We start from the raw sequence: 20,157 nt of genomic DNA on the forward strand, positions 1-20,157 counted from the left end.
AAGAATGTTCAGTGAACATGCGGGCAATGTTTAGAGTTATGACCGCTGAACGTTATGAACAAACATTTATTTTTTACATTTCTATTCTTCCTACATAACTGTCAAGAAGTTTTTCCTCACTTTGTTAGAGTAACTGTACTAACTACTAGTCTACACAGAACAAAAGTACACATATTAATTTAATGCCCGACAGCTTTTTGTTTTTATCTAGAGGTTTAATTATGTCTCCTCTCTAAAGGTCTTGTTTAGATAATGTAGTAGGTGCTAATTAACCAGCTTGCTCTCCCACTTGTAGCGAAGGTCACGATATTGCTTTGTTCATGTTGATCCAGCAGCTAAGCCATAGCTCTCGGCTTTCCATTATGCTTAAAACCAGAGAATGCTGAAGTAAACCTACAAAATGAATTCTGGGGCAAGAAATGCAAACGCTATGCGAGCCGTGTGAGCCGAGTGGATTATCTATAGCTGCAGTCCTGCTGCTTCTCTGGGATAATGCCTTTTATTATGGAGTGTTTTATTGCTGCCAGGAGTAAAGCTGACAAGGAAGAGGCAGCTATAAAATGAAGCCTCCCATTCTTGGTCGTCTGCCACCTCCCGTGAAAGCTTTGCAGTCTCTGTGTATATCTGAATGTTCATGTGTGCAGTTTGTGCATGCAGGAGATTGATGTGCATTGTGAGCTGTTTGTTCAGTTAGAATAAGATGAGTTTCTATAATAAATAAGGCATCAGCGTTTACTTATGTGTCACTGTAATCTATGTGGCTCTGACACCTAATCTGTCCTGTACTCCAACCTCAGAGTGCATACAGGAGTTTTTGTGTAGAACAGCATCAGTAGGTTTGGAAAATTATTCATCTTAATACCACGTCTGGTTTGGAGCTGACAGAGTTTTGGCTAAAATTAAATGTCCTAAATATTTTTTCCACAACCCACAATGGACTAATAACAACGTTTTGAGCAGAGCTGTATATCAGTGAAGTGTGTTTGCTTTTCACTTCGTATCTCAATTAGTCCAAAACATGAGGATCAGTAGGTACAGCTTCCGGTGGACAGTGGGACACACCCAGAAACATTTTGTGCGTGCATGTGTGACAGCGTGCAGATGTCCATTTTCAGATGCTTTGCAGTGGGGAGCAGCAGGGATCAGTGGAAGCACAGCGCTGACAGGTTGACCCATTCCAAAGCCCTCTGTCATTACAGGGATCAAACTGTTCAAGGCCACAGACTTTCACTTTTTCTCCTCCCACTGAAAAAATGCCGCTCCTCACTCATACAAGTACAGTCACATGATCATGCAGTTCGAGGACCACATCGGTAATGTTGTGGCCTCTCAACATTACTGTAATGGCCCCATTCTATAGCAAATTGTGTGTGCAATAGTGTACACAGTGCATGCTTTAGTAGATCTCAGCCCAACTGCCATTCATGAGGGAACACTCTGAGGCTTGAATGTTGCCCAGCATCCATAATTTTACACTCGTGAAAATTTTGCAGATGCTCATTTTTATGATGAAATTACTGTATTACTCTGCGACAAACTGTTGAAGTTTTGCACATAGTTATTAGATCTCTTCTGCTTTTATGCTTCCAAGAATATCTTTTTTTCCTTTGCTGCATCGCCTTTGGCAAAAACGTCTCTGGCCTGCTCTCGCTGGATGTCTAATGCAAGAAAAAGAAAGACAGATGGGAACAATGCAAAGTCCTCCAAAATAGCAAAAACTTGATATCAGTTACCTACCCTGTGTCATATAAATTACTTTTATGCTACTACAGATTTGTTTTGCAAGATGCTTTTAAAAGGAAACATAATTGATGGCTGGTTTATGGACATTGACATAATTTCTTCCAGTAAAGGAAGTGCTGAGATGTTGCACCGAACAGAAGTTGTAGGGAGGCGATTGCTTGACACAGGAGATCAAGGTTCACATTCTGTTCTGTGGTTAGGTGTAGGTGACTCAAACACTGTGGTTTGGGTTGAAAATTGTAAAATAAGACATATCAATGTTTTTCTGTATTTAATCACAGACAACGAGCATTTACTAACAGCTTTGAGTGCCTAGTCATAACCATAAACAAGAGCCTGCAGCCATGCTGACAGCTCTGTGAGGCTGTACTTAGACACAGTGGTACTTTGCTAACATCTGCATGCTAACATGCTCACAATGACAATGCTAAAATGCTGGTATTTAGTAGGTAGTGTACATTAGCTTTGCAGGTATTTAGTCATTAAAAAATAAATATCGCACAAAGTGAAAATTTCACCTGATGGTGGAGCTAGATGAAAAGTTAAAAGAACACTAGTAGGAGTAGGATTCATCCCCAGAGGAACCTGCATGTGTGTACAAAATTTCAAGTCAATCCATCCAGCAGTTGTTGAGTTATTTCTGTGGACAGACTCACATTGCCATCCCAAGGGCCAGGCCACTAGCATGGCCACAAAATCCATCATGCCGTAGAGTTGCTAGGAGCAGATATTGTAGGAATCAAATTTGATGGATTGCAAATAAATGTTTTGAAGATACATTCAGTGTCAACATTTCGTGACTTTGTAGATACGTCAATAACAAATTTTCCTTGTTACATTGTCATAAAAATTGGATCAGCAAAACATAATTGGAGCAACAAAACACATTCTCAAACTATATTTGCTGTTGCTGATTAGTAGTATATTTGTCTGGCTTAGCAGCATGACATCTGGGGCGTGGCTCACGCGCTGTCTGCTTAGTGCCACCAAACACAATTGTGATTGATTTAAAGAAATACAAACAAGCCAGCGTGTTTTTCCCACCTATCCCAGGATGATAAGCCGGTGTAGCCAGACCATTCTCCAGCTCTTACACAGCGCTGTGAAGATAGATCTGAGTTCATAAGTATAGCTCAAAAATTCAGAAACTTCACTGAATGGTATTTAGCAGACACTCTCTAATAAAGGCAAGAAGTCAAAATTACAACATTCTGGTGCTTTAATAACGGCCTCCAGAAACAGATGAACCCATCAGATGTTCAGCAGTTGTTAAAGCAGTATATCTGGTGCCATACCAGAGTAAGTTATGTGTACGTATGTGTTTGCGTGTTTATGTTTTCTAACAGTAGAGGGGAAAGCAAGGTGTCTGTTGCGAGAAAGCATGTTTTCTCTCCTCTCTCCTTCTCTGATTACTGCTGTTTTGGCAGCTGACGCCCAGTAATGGAGACCTGGCTGTCAGGGAAATTTGTAGCTGTCTGCTGTAGCGCAGCTCTTCATTCCAATCAGCAGCTGTCAACCCAGCCTAGGCCGTTATTAATGACGGGCACTAACTGCCTCACAAATTCTCGGCACTATTTGAGAGCCAGCGTGAAATAAGGTTACACTCTCCCAGTGTGCTGCTGTGGGTTAATGGAGAGGTCTCAAATATCAAACAACACGAGAAACTACTTCTGAGCCTTCTCTCATTTTGAGCAGCTCATGCATCACATAAAGGAAAGGTTCTGTAATTGTTAAATGTAAACAATGAGAAAAGTAAAAAAATAAAAGTTTTGTCCTTGAGAATAGTTCAGCTGTTGGAACAGTTTGCTCTTTAAGTTGTCGTTCTCATGCTGATGCGTGCGCTGACCTGTCAGTGTGTGCATGGCTGAAGTAGCCGCCCGGCTTGATTGACTGTGATAACTGCATCATAAAAACTTCTTTATATCCTTGTATGGTAGAGATTGCACTAATAGAATTGTGTGTGAGGCCATAAATGTGTCTGTGACAGAAAAAGCATGTTTGTCAGCTGTTAAACATGGGCCACAGGCTTTCACAACGGCACACTGGGGAACAGCTGCCATATAAATCACTCACCTTTGAAATGCCGTGATGAGCTCGCCCCCTCTCACCGTCACTCTACGGGTGAACAGAGGAGCGATTCAGGGCAGGGAGCGGCTGACACCGGGGACATGACACCTCCTCCCATCTGCCTGGCAGGCAAGGCAGCAGAGAACACCACTGGACACCTTTCGTCAGGTTCCTCGCTGCTTAAGCTTGCTGCACCCCTGACTCCTTTTGCGCTTAAGGCAAAACGGTGCAGTGCAGCACCGCCCAGAAAAGCACAAAGAATTTTACCACAAGCTACTTCTCTATGCGGTTGCATTGACTCACATGGTTTCCTCTCATATCTTTCATCTGCCAGATTACTTATCCACCCTTTTAGGTTGATGAGTTACACCACAAAGAAGATTGACGCTCTTGGCTATTATCAGCCTTGTAAAAGAGGGAAGATTCCTGTCCTGTGACAGGTAGCAATTAAGTCTTAAAGAGGTGTAACAATGTCCTGGATTATCCTTGTCAGGGGTCATATCGAAGAACAGCATGTCTGCTGTTTTTGAGTCACTACAAAAGGATTAAGTAGATGGAGGAGAGATTGTTGTGGATTTTTTTTGGTCTCACCTTTGGTTCACAGGTAATCCTTATCTCAGGAATCTTGAGCATCAAAGGTGTGGCTTTTTCCTACCCTCATTCACAGGACAAGCTTTCCATCCCTCCACAGTCTGCAAAGGAATGCTCACACCTGTAGCGCTTCACCCAAATGTGAAGCCTGTTGTGAGAATCCAGCGGGAAAAACCTTCTTCTGCTAGCACATGCTGATCACTCCTCAGATAACAAGCTGTTGTTTTGGCAACAGCCAGACTATCCGAGAAATGATAGAGCAAAAGAAGGAATGATAGTTATAATAATAATAATAACAGTCACTGTTATATGAGGTGTTGGCGCCCCAGAGTCCTGCGGCTGTTTGCGGTTCATTAAGACCTGTTCTCCCTCTGCTTCAGCCACATTCCACAGCGTGTTAAGTTGTGTGTTAGGGGCTGTGTCGCTGCAGTGGAGGGTGGAGAAAGGGATATGTGTGTGAGTCAACTGCTCCACCAATCTGGTTTTGAGGAAAGAGCTGTATGACATACAGCTAACCGCTCAACCACCTGTCAATCCACACACAATGTTACCACCCCTGCCCTGTAGGCACATCACTGGGAAACCGCTGACAATTGCGGGATGCTGTAGATACTATTTCTCTTAGAGGAGGAGCAAACAGTTCTTCAAGTATTCTGTGGTATTTGACTCACAGTGTCAGGTTTATGATTTAAGTGCTGTTGCGTCAGGCTGTTGATCCTCTGTGGATTCATCTCCCCTCGGCTGAAGAGTGACAGGACTAGAAGAGGCAGGCAGAATAACTCCAGATTTGATAGATTTTTATGGAAGACAACATGAGAACAGCTTCGGGTTATTAACACCCGTCACGTTTGTTCAAGACAATCAAGGCAGAACAAAGAATGCAGCCACCCAAAGACACTGATCTTCAAGCTTTTGGTCTAATTTAACATATCAGTTCAGCTGATTGTCATTTGTTGTCAAATAGCTTACACAATAGCTAATACGACAAATGTAATGTAATGTAATTCAAATAAGTGAGTGAGTTTACTTGTTGCGTCTTCCTTTTTGTTTTGTGGTGTAATCGCAGTGGAACCTGTAATGCGATCACACGTCTGAAGAGATGAAAGGAGAGAGTGATGTGACAGTCAGAAGGTCACAGAGCCTGAGGCGGAGGGGGATGCGTGATACTTTACACTCATACGCAGAAAAACCAGTCCAATGAATTTGTTCATTGTTTGTTTTCTTGCCTTAGTTTTCCTCCGGCCTGTGTTGTCACCAGATGGATTGATCGATAAAAGCATTCCCTTGTTTCTTATCTAATTATCACCCATTGTCAGTTGAATACTGGCATGTTTATAAGAAATGTTACAGATCAAGTCTACAGATACATGAATGTGAACGTCTCTACCGAAGTTCATTACAGTCCATCCAATAATTGTCGAGATGTTTCACCCAAAACCAAAAATGCCAACCTCAATTAAAGAGTGAAAGTCAGGGGATCACCAAAGTTATTATGATTAATACTCCGAGAGGCATAAATATCTCTGTACCAGATGGCAATATATCCAATAGTTGTTGAGTCTGAAATAACCAAAGTGGTGAACTGACAAACTGCATTTCCATATCTATAACACCGCCAACGTAGCTAAAACAAAGATCATTAATCACACAAAAGGCTTTCTCTGAACTGCTTAATGAATGAATCTCATCTTTCCGAAAAGATTACCAGGTTGAAAACTGTCCATACACAAAAAGTCTCCGAAACTATTTGATTTGTCTTTGCCGTCAAAGAAGCAGTATGTCATAAAGTCTGTCTTCTATTTGATGAGTGAATACAATTTTATTTCATTCCAAACAGTAAAACAGCTCCTATAAATGTAAAAAAAAAAAAAAAAACATTCACAATAAGTTGATTGTGGTGAATTTCTGTTATCGGAATAATTAGAACTATTGTGATTAACCTTACAAGTGAAATGACCGGCTAAATGACTGCAGTTAATACAGTTTTTAGGCCTCTGTGCCAGCGACAGTTGTGGCCGGAGGCATTACGTTTTGGGGGTGTCTGTCCGTTCCTATCTTCTGAACGCCTGGAGGGATTTTCTTCAAATTTGGCACAAATGTTCACATGGACCCGATGAAAAAAAGTTTGGTGAAACAGCTTTCGGCTGTTACGCACCGACGGTTTAGAACAAACTCCCACCACAAATCAGACAAGCAAATTCTGTTGACATTTTTCAGAAGCATCTCAAAACATATTTTTAAGATTTTGCTTTTAATTAATTTAACATTTTAACATCATTGTTGTTATTTGATATTTCTCATACATGTTCTATGGCTCTTGTATCATAAAATTGATTTATTGTAATTAACTTGTTTTATTACTAGTATTATCCTTTTTAGGAATTTATTATTGTATGGTTTTTGCTTTTTGTGTTTTCTATTTCAATACCTGTGTTAATGATTTGTTTGTTGTTTTTTGTAAAGCACTTTGAGCTGCATTTTATGTTTTGAAAGGTGCTGTATAAAGTGTAAATATAAGCAATGGTAGGATCTGCTAAAGCCATCAGCCTCTGCGAGTGTAACACCAGACTGTCAGGGGGAATGGTAAACCTCACTTTTGTACATGTCAAACACAGCCATAAAGTCACACAGCGCTAAAAGTTCACTTTTCCCACGTCGTGCTGCCACAGAGCACGGCACGTCTGAATAACCACAAGACCATAACTCATGCACACTCTATAAACTAATCACTTCCTGGGTTTCCGCACACTGAGGCAAGACTGTTTCATCTCTGTGAACATGAAAAATCTTGGGTTGTGAAATTTACACTCGCTCATGTATCGGTTTATTCTTGAATACTCAGTGGACAAAAAAAAGGGAGATGTTACATTTGCACCGCTCTTCCGTGCACTTTTATGTATCTAGTTTTAGATTCATGAAATAAGAGTCGTCTGTCTGGCTGAGACCTAGACATGGGTGAATGTCGGTGTCGAGATTGAACATCTGTGTGGCCGGGAAGCTGTTTCAACTCAGGTCTCTGAAGGAAAATCAGACATCAAGAGCACTTTCCCAAAAAAGACGACCCTGAGTAACAACTTCTTAAATCCTCAGTGGATTTCACACTTCCATAAACTCACATTGAAGTTTATGTTTTTTGGATCACTTTGGATGAGTACCTTAAACTTTGCACCACGGCCTCATGAGGATGTTTCACTGAGGAGGACATGGTTTATTGGAGTGGAGGTTCCTTGAAACATGACAATGTGTCACTTTAGGATGAGAATCACAGTGATTTTGCATCTCAGTCGTCATACATTCACCAGAGCAAAACTCTCCACGTAAATAATGAGCATCATGTGGCTCACGTCAAGTTTACGAGAAGACCTACATATAGCCATATAATTGTACCATGTTAGTTTAATGAATTTTGACCCCAAGGTCCATGTCGTTGCTCCACTGGAGTTTTCAATCACATTATTTTAATGCTCAGAACACTTTGATGCTCAACTTTTAGGCCATCATGAATGAGAAAGAGCTCAGGAACAAAATGGAAATATAAATAACATCCATCTTAACTTGGCAAACTCTCTCTGATGAAGATCAGGTCATATGATCAGGAAGCTCAGGAACCGCTACTGAATAAATCTTCATGTGAGACCGCTTTGTCGATAAGCTGTTTTATGAACTCCAGACAATGTCAGGAGAAGCAGGTCTGGATATTGTCAGGAGTTTCTTTTTTTACACAACAGGAAGTTCTCGGTGTCAGATGCGTTCTCACTTACTAGAAATACTCTTTTTCGTTGAGGTGAGGGGGGCCCCTGGTAGAGGAGGCAGGATATGATGCCAGTTATGCTGAGGTGACAGAGCCAGTTCATATCTTGGTCATAAACAACCAAGTCTTGCTGTTTCCTGGAATTTGTCTGCCTTTACTGAATCGTCGTCTCTACAGACATTTGCATTACTGCCCTTGTGTAAATCACCCTTCTTCTTCACCCTCAGATATTTGTTTTCTTCCAGTCTGGACATCCTGCTCTATTCATACATGGACTCGGAGATACCAAAGATTAAGTGCTACAGAGGTTGGAGGGTAAAGACTGTTTGATGCCCCGTCCAACTGATTGAGACATTTGCGTTCTCACATACAGCTTGGCCGGGTAATGTCAGTTGTGCAGTGCATGTACGAAAGGGGCTCAAGTTATAATGAGCTTTTCTGAGGCAAGTTAGGAAAGGAGAAAAAAAAAGGTAAAGGCGTTATATTTCAGTTGCAGCCAAGAACAATTAAAAGAAGTAATAAAAACTCAGGAGGAATTATCGGGCGGCTTCAACTGTCAGCTTTAATTTTAAGGCTGGACGTCTTCCTATGATTTGACTCATAAGGGGTTAAAATGAAATGAAAAAATTAAGGGTAGATCTAATTGTGCCATAAAACGTGCAGTGAACAAGTTAAAAGTTTTCTCCATGCCATGGACGTTGGCTGTCTATTCCAGTTTTAAAATAAGCAATTTTAACCAGTTTATTAACTACACATATTAAAAAAATGTGAACCACCAAGGTCTATACGCACAAGGCAGTGTATAATCTTTGTGAAACTCCCAGTGTGGATGTGTACTCAACTTTCACTTCAAATCCCTGGTGGCCTGTGTAGCCTAAATTGGCTAATGGACTTCTGCCAGATCTTAAAATCAGTTGTAAAATTAACAGGAATCTGAAATGAGGATAATATGGCAGCTAATATGTCTCCTAATCCTCGTTAAAAGCGTGGTTGTGATTAACCTTATTGTAGCCAAGTCGTTTCATGGATTAGATCACATTATTACAGCCCACATTTCAAAATGGCTTCCTAAAATGCTCTCCTGTCTAAGAGTCACACACACATTTATCACAGAGGGAGCGCTGTTTGTACGGCCTGTAGCTTTCATGACAGTGTCCATGATGGAGTGCCGTGCTGAAACAGGCTTTGTAAAGTGGAAACCGCAAATATAGCAGCCTGTTTTCCTGACCGAGCGTTTTGAGGTGACAGGGCTGTAAAATGTGGGTAAGGAAATGGATCATGTGAAACACAGAAGGCTGCCAGAGTGACACTGAATATCTGTCCATTTATACACTGCCAGAGAACCCTCAAAACAAGGAGAGGAAACCATGGAAATTAACAATTTTGTGGCTCAGCTATTAGTGGCTTTTTGGCTGGCAATGCTAAAGATGGATAGCTTATCTGACTTTAATAGCTGGCACAGCAGCATTAGTGCTGAGCTGGAGCGAGGAGAGGAACAATACGGCACATTAGAGGAGCAGCCAGCACACGCCAGAAACTGCTCCAGACTTCTAATTAGCATTCATTAACAGTAGGGGAAAGAGCGATTATGGTCTTTAAGTAGTGCATTAGCTAATGTTGCTTTTTCTCGTGTCAGCAGATTTAGATAGGGAGGAGTGTGCTGCCACATCAGAGCCACTGCTTTGTGCTGACTGCGAGGTTTTGGTTGATGTTTGTGATGACCTTAAAATACACTGCTGCTGTTTGTTTACACTAGTTATTACTGCTAACAAGGCCACAGGCTTCGTCAAACATGACTGACTGCTTGCTACCATCACAGGCTTAGAAAAATATATTGCTACTTTACAGACACTTGCATGACAGATGTAGAGAAAACGCATCTTTCTGTGGGATATTTTAGCCTCATTCGAGACCGCTGCACACATCTCAGACACAAACAGTCAAAAATGAAGTGAATTAAGTCAGTTAAGTTTAACTATCTGGCTTGTGATCAACAGTATGCAGTATGTTTCACAGAACTACTTAAGTCAGATTTCGTTTTCTTTTATTAGGAAAAAAAACTTTATTAAGGACTTTATTTATTTAATTTTTGCAGTTATGGATATCATATGTTATGTTAACACTTTCACTTACTCAAATAAATATTACATTCAGATTTTTAAAGCACCACTTGTATTCATTGATCATTGAGGGCAGCGCAACCAGCTTGAAACACACTTATTGTCAACGTAGTAGTTGATTGCTTATTCACATGCATTCGCACACATTTTAAAAAGCCTTAGACACAATTTTATGTAGCAGTAATTTATTTTTCCTTTTTTCTATGGTATTGATTAGGGCTGGGTATCGTCACTGATTTACGGATTCTATTCAATTCTAATTCAGATGGTGTAGTGAAGAAACCGTATATATCTAAAGCCATACGTCCTGAAAATGGCCACGCAACTTTTTCCATCGCCAAATTTTTTACTATCTTTGGAGCGTTATTCAGTCCTTTTCTCTGACAAGCATTGCATGGTTGGTACCAGTGGATGCTTTACTCGTCTGGTTTCATATCAATATCAATATCTTCACTTTAGCTTTAAAACAGAGCCAACGGCAGCTTCTGAACGACAGCAATGTTGGCCGTCCCGCGGGACTCTTAGGATTAAAAGACCGATTTCTGGACTTTGTGAATCCATATGGGATGATTCATATGAAGATCATTTTTGATTCGGAAAATCATTTTTTTAAACCGAGCCCTGAAGTTGATCCCATTGTGACCCTTGGGGGTCCAGACCCACAGGTTGGAAACCACTCACTTTTAAAAAATTAATTTGGTTATCAGAGAACAACCTTACAAATAGAGTTTTAATGACAGGAATACTAAACACTCCAGCATGCTGATCAATAACAGAATATTGTTTGTCCAAGTCTCTAATCTTGTCCTTTCACTGAGATTGGCAGATAAAGAAGCTCAATGATTTCATTTGTTATCCAGAATCTCCTGTAGATTAAATTGTGCTGGTGGATGAATCCTGAACAAACAGAAGGTGCTGCGAGCTGATGGGTTTATAATTTCCTCTTATTTTATGATTGCAAATGAGGCAAAACTCAAACATTATTCGGCTGCCCTCTGTAATCAAAGCTTTATTCAGCCACAAATATGCTTTATGCCACTACATGTTACGTGTGGATAAATCACAGTTAATGGCCTTTAGTACCGACTTCGCTTGAGTTTATTCATCCACAGCGCATTTATTGAATGGAACATTTAATTTAGTAGTTGAGCAATCAGATAGCGACAATGTCATAATCAGACTGTTGATATTGGCAGCTGTTTGACCTTGAATAAACAGGGGAAAAAAGCTCTCCTCAAAGAGTGAAACCATCTGAAGTGTTGAGCTGTTCATGTAGGACTGTCAGCACGTCCAAGCTCGACTGCACAGAGCGCCCTCGTCCAGCGGGATGAGGAACTCTGACGTCTAACAAAAACATCCACATAAAAGAAATGTCACTCTCGTCAAACACGGAAGCCACTGGGGCAAAAGTAAGTAGGAGTTTACTTTCTTCCTTTTTCTTATTATCTTTATGATTATGACTGCACCGGGCGGTCAAGGTTCACTAACAGAGCACACTTAACCATGTATCCTGTCACACACACACACACACACACACACACACACACACACACACACACACACACACACACACACACACACACACACACACACACACACACACACACACACACACACACACACACACACACACACACACACACACACACACACACACACACACACACACACACACACACACACACACACACACACACACACACACACACACACACACACACACACACACACACACACACACACACACACACACACACACACACACACACACACACACACACACACACACACACACACACACACACACACACACACACACACACACACACACACACACACACACACACACACACACACACACACACACACACACACACACACACACACACACACACACACACACACACACACACACACACACACACACACACACACACACACACACACACACACACACACACACACACCTCTATGTCCCTCTCCTAACACCAGTCCTGCTCTGTGTGCTCTGCTAATATTGACTCTCCTGACTAACACTGCCTCTATTGAGTCAAACACAGAACTGTTTGACTAGAATTAGAACATCATTGAGATAACAGCCGTGGACCTGTCCAGGCCAGAGCTGTGGTGCTAATGTAAAGCAGAGCAGGAGAACCGCAGTAAATGTGCAGTGAGTGAGCTGAAGGTGCAGAGGTGGAGCTCGCAATCTGGTCCCTACACAAATGTTTTCTCACTCTGCGACTTTTATCAGCGAAGCACAATAACAGCCACTTGTGAAATATCTTCTTGGGAAATTACACACAGCATTCTTGTTCTGCGTGGTGCAAAGCTGTGTTTATATGCGTTTGGGTTTTTTTCAGTCATTAAGCTCATTGAGTCCTTGAGGTTGTAAAACTGGCTTGTCACTGGGGCCATTGTGTTGTTTTGGCCTCCGCCGTGAAAACAAAGTGCCATCAAACTTGTTGGCAGCAGGAATAAAAGCTTGCGTTGTTTGCCAAAGCAAGTTTTTAATCTGAATGCAGGTATTAAATTCTTATCTTCGGTTACACATTGCAGCTATAATGTTAATAGCTCTACCCAACCATAAAAACACACACACAAAGAACACACAGATAAGCAAACCTACTCAACTACTCACCACTTGCAGGCCTTCTCGTTCACCTTATCGCTTTATCTCTCTCACTTACACATTTCCCAGACTCAAAATCACTTCCTATTTATTATATTTACCCTTCGCCATTTTGAGTGTGTAATTTATTTAGTATATTGTGCCATAAAATGTCCTCAATGGAACAAAAACAGCAGTGTGCAGGTCATTTACACTATACTAAAGAGTAAACTACAGAGCGTCTATTAACGGGGAAGTGATTTTGGACAGTTGACTGTAAGCTAAGCTCTGAATGGGTCTCAATGCAGATGATTTAATTATTTGCTGCTCCCAGTCGTTATATGCCCCAAATCAGAATTATGTTGTTTATGGATTTAAATGACATTTTTTCATATCAACAGTTTAAGGCTGTAGAAAAAACACAAAGAAAGACTACGTCATGTCGCGTATGTGACGTCACGCCATCACCTTTTCTCATAGCGGGAGTCTCCACATACCCAGGTGAAGTGGAGCAGAGGTATCGCCACGTCTGTACCAGAGTAGCAAGCGCGGGTGGTGACTTATGTCATTCGTGTCGAGAGCTGCGAAGAGTTGTAGTTCACAAAAACCTACCATTATCAAACTTTTTTGCAATAAATCGTTGTTTTTTTGGCATGAAAAATGATCTTTAAAATCATGGCACAATTCAATCAGGACCATAAAACAATTTTTATTAGTCATGGGAATATGTGCATCAGAAATTCATATTGAGGTCCCATGTACCGTAAATACAAAGGCGGGACTTCGCCACTCTTGACTGTCAAACTATTGGTTCTCAGGCGGCACGCAATTTTACAAAAACAACGGTGGTAGATTTACCACTCAAAATTCATTGCAATTTATATAATACTTAACATTTTTGAAACAATGTAAAGCTAAAGCTAGTTGTTGCTGACTACAGCTAACTCGTTTTTAAAATGAGAATCTGCAGTTGATGGCTACATGGATAAAGTCAGAAGTTCTCCAGCGGAAAATCAATATGGAAATAGCATTTTTCTAGTACTGCAGTGCAGAGCTAGTTAGTCTTAGCATCATCAAGTATGATGGGGAAAAAATAATTTTAATGAAACCCTGTTTAGCCTCTTAGCTCACATGCATGTTACCACTTTTAACATCACAAGAGAAAATAGAATAGAAATATTTTATTGATCCCAAGCTGGGAAATTGCAGCGTAGCAGCAGCATTACACACAGACACATCAAAACAGTAATATAAAAACACAATATAAAAAGATACATAAGAAATGAATAGATAAGTGGTCTAATTGTAGTGAAAATGTAAACATAGAATAATATAAGGTGCAGTGGACAGATTATGTTAAAAAACATATAAGGTGCTTGAGATTGTATTGTTATTGTGAAGTTTGATGGCCCTTCGATAGCGGAGCTGGAGCAGCCTGTAGAGAAGGTGCTCCGCTGTCTGACCGCTGTATGATGGAGACGGTTCTGATCATTGTCAGTGATGGATAATAGTTTATTCAGCGTTCTCCCCTCCACCACAGACTCAAAAGACTCAAAAACCTCAAAAGGTTTTTAGGATGAAGACTAACCAATGAGTGGTTGAGTTAATAGAGTGTAACTATGTAAATGCATTAAAGAGCACGACAGAGCTACCAACGTTGTCTCAAATTATGATAGATGTGGATGTGGTAGTTGCTTTTATTTAACCAAGAAAACCCACAAACATATGCAGTTAGTTAGTTACTCAGTTATTGCTGTAGGTAAGCTAGTTAGCCGGACATGCTAATGTTTAACGGATTATGTTTGAGCAGTGTTGTAGCATGTTTGGTTTTAGATCCCTCTTGAAATGCCAAGTATGTCTCTTTCTATCTGCTCACTGCTTTAACATGTGGAGTTGTTTAGCAAAAGCTCTAAATGTTCATGTTTGCGTACATTATAACACACGTCGTTGGGCCCACACATCTGGGTGAGGGGCAGTCCATGTTTGTCAGCCACATGAAAAGGGAAGAGCTAAATAAAAGGCTGCTGCAGATGGCAGAGCAGCAATCTTTTCTGCTTATGTGGTTTCATTTTATCCCTCCAGGCCCTTGTGGTATTCTGAATTGCCCTGGGTTATGTATTCACTCAGTCATGTAAGCTAAATGAACCATCCATAATGTAAATGAGAAAGAAAGAGAGATTGAGAGAGAGACAGGGATGCTAATGTAGTGGCGCCCCTGGTGCTGGGAGGGAAGAGAAAGAGATGTCAGCATTTTCCCATATTTCCCTTTCAGATGAGCCACAGCTGACTGGAGAGTCATACCTTTTGCACTGCAGATACCAAATAGTGCAGTTACATACCAAAAGATTCAACAATATGTGAATTTCAAACATCAAAAGCTTCACAAATGCGGTTCATTGTGTAATTTAGAGAAAGTGTTTCTCACCCTTGTCTTGAAATTGCATGTTGACAGATGTTTCAACAGCATCCATCATTCACAGAGTTGCTTACTCTCTCTGATGGCTGGCAGGAGTTATGTGCTTTTGTGTTTATTGCGGTTGAACCTCCATCACCACTTCTGCTATACCCACTTAGCACACAAAGTCCCAAATGCACTGTTCTCCCATTAAGGAGACGGAAAACACTATTTTTAAATAGTTAATAGCTTTCCAGGGACACACACAGGTCATGTTTTGAGTGCAGAATAATCACTGTTGGTTTTTTTTTTTGTCCGCCCGTTCAAGTCACAACACAAGGTAACCACATAAAAACACTGCTGCCTTCTGCACTCCACCTCATTTCAATCAGTAATTACCCGGCATATTTGCACTTGGCAGCGTGAAACATGATGCAAGTTATTTTGTGTCCTCGATGAGAAATATTTGCTGGCATTTCACTGCCTCCAAAGTGTTACAGCCAATTTGATATTAGATACATATTTGAGCTGGCTTACAATGAAGCATATGTCATTTGAGTTAAAGAAAAAAAAACACTGGCACTATGGATGCATTTAGCTGCTCAAGGGGAGGAAAAAGACAAGGGAGAGGCCTTGTCTGTTCTCCATTAGATTCCACTCTAGGTTCCTCTACAAACAGAGAGGATGCTAGCCAAACAAGCTTATTCAAGGGGGTTCTGTGTGGACCGTGTTAGCTCAGCAAATCCAGCTCCACAAACATGCTTCAAAGAATCCTGCTATCTCCACAGAGCCTTTGATGTGGGTATTGATCATGCAGCGGCCTGTGAGAAAGAGGGATGCAATGGAGGTTTAATATTGTGTTCTGGCTCGGATAGAATAGATAATAGCAAAAACATGCACTCCCATCACGGCGCGCTGTGCTTCAGTTATGACAGCTGCACAACCATTTTTTGGCTCTGAGGTAGATGTGATTAGGGGTAAAAGATGAGGGAAGAGCAAATCAGATCATTTGCCCTGAGGACAGGTCACAGCGAATTATGTTTACCACAGCAGAGGAGCCCGGGCAGAATACAAATAAAGCCAGAGCATGAGTTGACAGACCTCCAGGTGACAGTATAAACAATCTGAGATTTGTCCACCCACTTCTAAAAGCATGAATACATTCTCATTTTATAAGGTCACCTCATTCTCAGGAGGGAAACATGAACAACGCCCTTTTCCATAGTTCCTGGTGTCACACTACAGTGGCAAGAAAAGCAAACATAAACAAAGCCAACACTTCCAGAATCACACAGTCACGCTGCACGCTAAAGAAAGACAAACAAAGTCTGTTCTTCTTAGCATGGTAAAACAACCACCCACAGCCCTGCTCCTGTCTCACACTGAGACCATTAGTCACGATGATTTCTCTGCCAGCTGTCCTCGTGTTTGCTTAAGCTAGCCTCGCAGGCAGGTTGAGCCTCATTTGAATTCTAACTTCAGTTTATTAGGCATGCGCTGGATCATTAGTATCCAGTAAGGCCCGTGCAGATGTGTTCCGCAGGTAATGTTCAAATGCAAATCTGAACGGCCATTAATCATACGGATAAACACACTGTGAAAATCGCATGCTCTGTGAATTATATGAACCCGCAGTCATCCAGTGTTTTTTTGCATTTTGGAGCAACTGTCCCGTTCACCTTGTCAACAGCAGTCGCAGCCAGTGCTCTAATCTTATTTGTGCACATGGATGCTGTAATCTCAGCCTTGATACTCATACCCGGGCCTGTGTGTTAAACAATAAGGCTTTATTAGAATTGATTTTGCAACTTAGCCATATCTAATGAATTAAATAACGACTTCTTAATGTGCCAGGTGTAATTTGCCGACTATTTACAAAGTGCAACGTGCAAGGTACTGGTAGAGCAGCAGTGGGGCAGATTATTTTAAGATAAACTGCTGATGTGTGTGTTGAAAGAGGCTTTTGTGTTTGCCTTTGCATGGGATTTTGTGTGTAGGACAAGGGACCTGACTGAGCTTTATGTAGATATGAAAATCACGTGGCGCTATTTCACTCTCTTCCAAATGCCACCTATGATTGTTCACAGATAAGCTGATTCCAGTGTGAGTAATTTGCATGAAAGCGCTGGCAGGACAAAGGTTTGAAATACCATTCTCCTTCTCACTGTAGCAAACAAGGACTCACACATATCAGTTTGGCGGGTTAATAAGAGGTGTTATTAACGCTCATTTATTCTTTGTACTTGCAAGAACTGAAGCTAGAAGATTCATGTGATGTGAGAAAGTTGAGTCACTCTCCATCACATCCCAGATACCATTTAGTCATCATACATCATCCCGCATTGTGTTATTGACAGCACAATCATTTCTGGCATCTCCTCTCCTTTTATGTCATCAGCAAACTGCTTCGAGCGCTGCTTAAATAATCAGCCGACTGCACGCAAAGCCCAGTTTACGCCGCAGCGTTAACTAGATGAGATCAACCACTTGTAAAAAAGCAGTTGGATTTTTCTGCGAGGGACACATTGTGGTTACAATGAAAGTGAGTCAACGGAAATCAGTCATGGCAGACTGTCACCACAGTAAGGACACAGCCAGCTAAAAGTGCAGCCAAGCCACATATACTGGGAAAGTAGAATACACTCAACTGACAGCTGCAAGCACTTAGTGGGCTGCCAAGAACAAAGACAGGGAGGAAAAAACACTATTCAGTCCAATTTGGCTATAATGGGCCTACAAAACAATGGCTTCCAATATTTTCAATAAGAAATCAGTCGTGTCTTGATTTACGTTGGTCAGAGGTCAACTCTATCAATGTTGATGTGTAACCACAACAAGCACAACGAAAAACGGATTCCTCATTACAACTTGAACTTGCAATGATAACGTCAGGAAAAAATGCCCTAACATCTGTTTAAGACATCTTATGGGGGGAGTAATCAACAGCATAAAGTAAGAAATAAGATCAGCAGGATGTACATCGTCTCGCAGATCGAGTGGAGCAGCTAAGTGACATATCGTACTCAAAAGCAGAGCAGGAGGAGGCGGCAGATGGGAGGTGATCTGAACCACTAACCACATGCGTTTAAGGGTCAGAGCAATTCTCATCCAATGTGCTTCTAAACAGCTGAAAAACCAAACTATACCTTCGGGAGTCTCTGCGAGTTTGTGTCTCTTTGACCCATCTGCTCGTCACCGCCGCACCAGCAGCAAAGAGAGCGTGGGAGCTTTTACCTCTTATTAACACTGAACACGATGCCTCATGCCTCCGCTCTGCGTTTTAGTATGCATTAAGGCAGAGGAGCATGAGGTGAGCAAGCAGTGAAGAGGAGCCCTGCGAAAAGAAAAAAAAAAACAGATGAGTCCCGAGAGGCTGGGAGATGGGCTGAATGACAATTGACTGGCTGTCAACACTCATCTACATTCGCATATCTTTCTGGCCCGACACATTTAGCTGGCAGGCAGCCAAGGCCCTGACATATGAAGATGTAGTGTACGGACCCGTGCTCATGAAGTATTTACTTGTGTTTCCCCACTAATTGGCTTTCATTGTCAGGGAATTGTTATCCTCACCACTAAAAGAAGGAAGGAAACCTTGTAATGGGTTCTGGTTTAAAGGACAGCTGTGGCTGTGAGTGATTTAAGTACTTGCTTCGACATGCCCTTCAAATCAGCAACCATTCAGTTGTTATGATACAGCTTTGGAAGCAACTGAAACCGCCATCATACCTCAGATGCTTCGTACAGCCAAGTTTAGAGTGCTACTGGATAGGGTTACACTTTCATCACACCTATTTAAACCCATGCCCACTTTTCACAGCCCGAATTCAGTACAGCGTGTTAATCATGTGAGCAGAACGAGGTCAGGAACCCTCCGCTCAAGTCAAATTTTTTGATATTAATAATAGATAGATTAGACTCTGTGTAATGTGAAACGTGTCACTCGTAGTGACAGACCTACAGCCCTACAGAGCTTTAAAGAGTCTTTCAGCTTATTGTTTTGAAGGTTGGGCTCACAGCTTTACTCTTTTGGTTTCTTCTTAACACTCTTAGCAGCTGTTTTCAGTGCAACATCTTTTAAAAGTCAATGCACACTACCTGCTCAACCCCGAGCCAGCAGACAGACAAATCTAACAACCAACTGATGAACATAGTGGAGCATTAAACAGCTAAAGAGAGATATTTCCCTCAGGAGTAGATGAGGAGTATTGGACTAACATTCAAGAGTTGGACACAGACATAACTCCAAATGAATCCTAATGTGCTCCGTGTTTGCCGGATGTTTGCTAACAAGATTGTCTTTACAGCATGTTTTTTTTTTTTATAAAGTCTAGCTTTTGAGCTGTCAGTGAGTAAAATAACATGTTATGAAAGTTAAAATGATTCTAATCAGACAAGTCTTGAGGACATGATCATACACATGTCAGGTAAAATAGTGTAAAGTGTTCTTTTTTGAACCTCTAAATAATGTGTGGCCCGCATCAGCATCATAGATAAACGTAGAAATCATTTCATCCTGCCAAAAGGCCGCTTAAGACCTCTTGATCTGAGTCATTCAAGCAGAGTCAATAAAACACTGCAATTAGGCTTGCTTTTTTTAAATCTGAGATGGTCTAATTGACTGCGTGTATTCAAGTAGAACATCAGAATTCCCTCCAGCATGTTTAATATCATCGATGGGCATAATGTATTATTATAAGCCTAAAGCTGCGAAATGCCGAATGGTGTTTTCTTACCATACAGTTGGACGAATGGTGTTGTCTTCAAGACTTGGTTTATGCTTATCGGAGGCCTTTGTGTGCAGTTTGCATTTATTTGACTCAAGTGTCTCTTTGAAACTGGCGCTGTTGATCAGGGGCTCAACAGGACCTGTGGAGGGCTC

Source organism: Echiichthys vipera (genome assembly GCF_963691815.1).
Source record: "Echiichthys vipera genome assembly, chromosome: 7".
In the NCBI taxonomy this organism is placed as follows: domain Eukaryota; kingdom Metazoa; phylum Chordata; class Actinopteri; order Perciformes; family Trachinidae; genus Echiichthys; species Echiichthys vipera.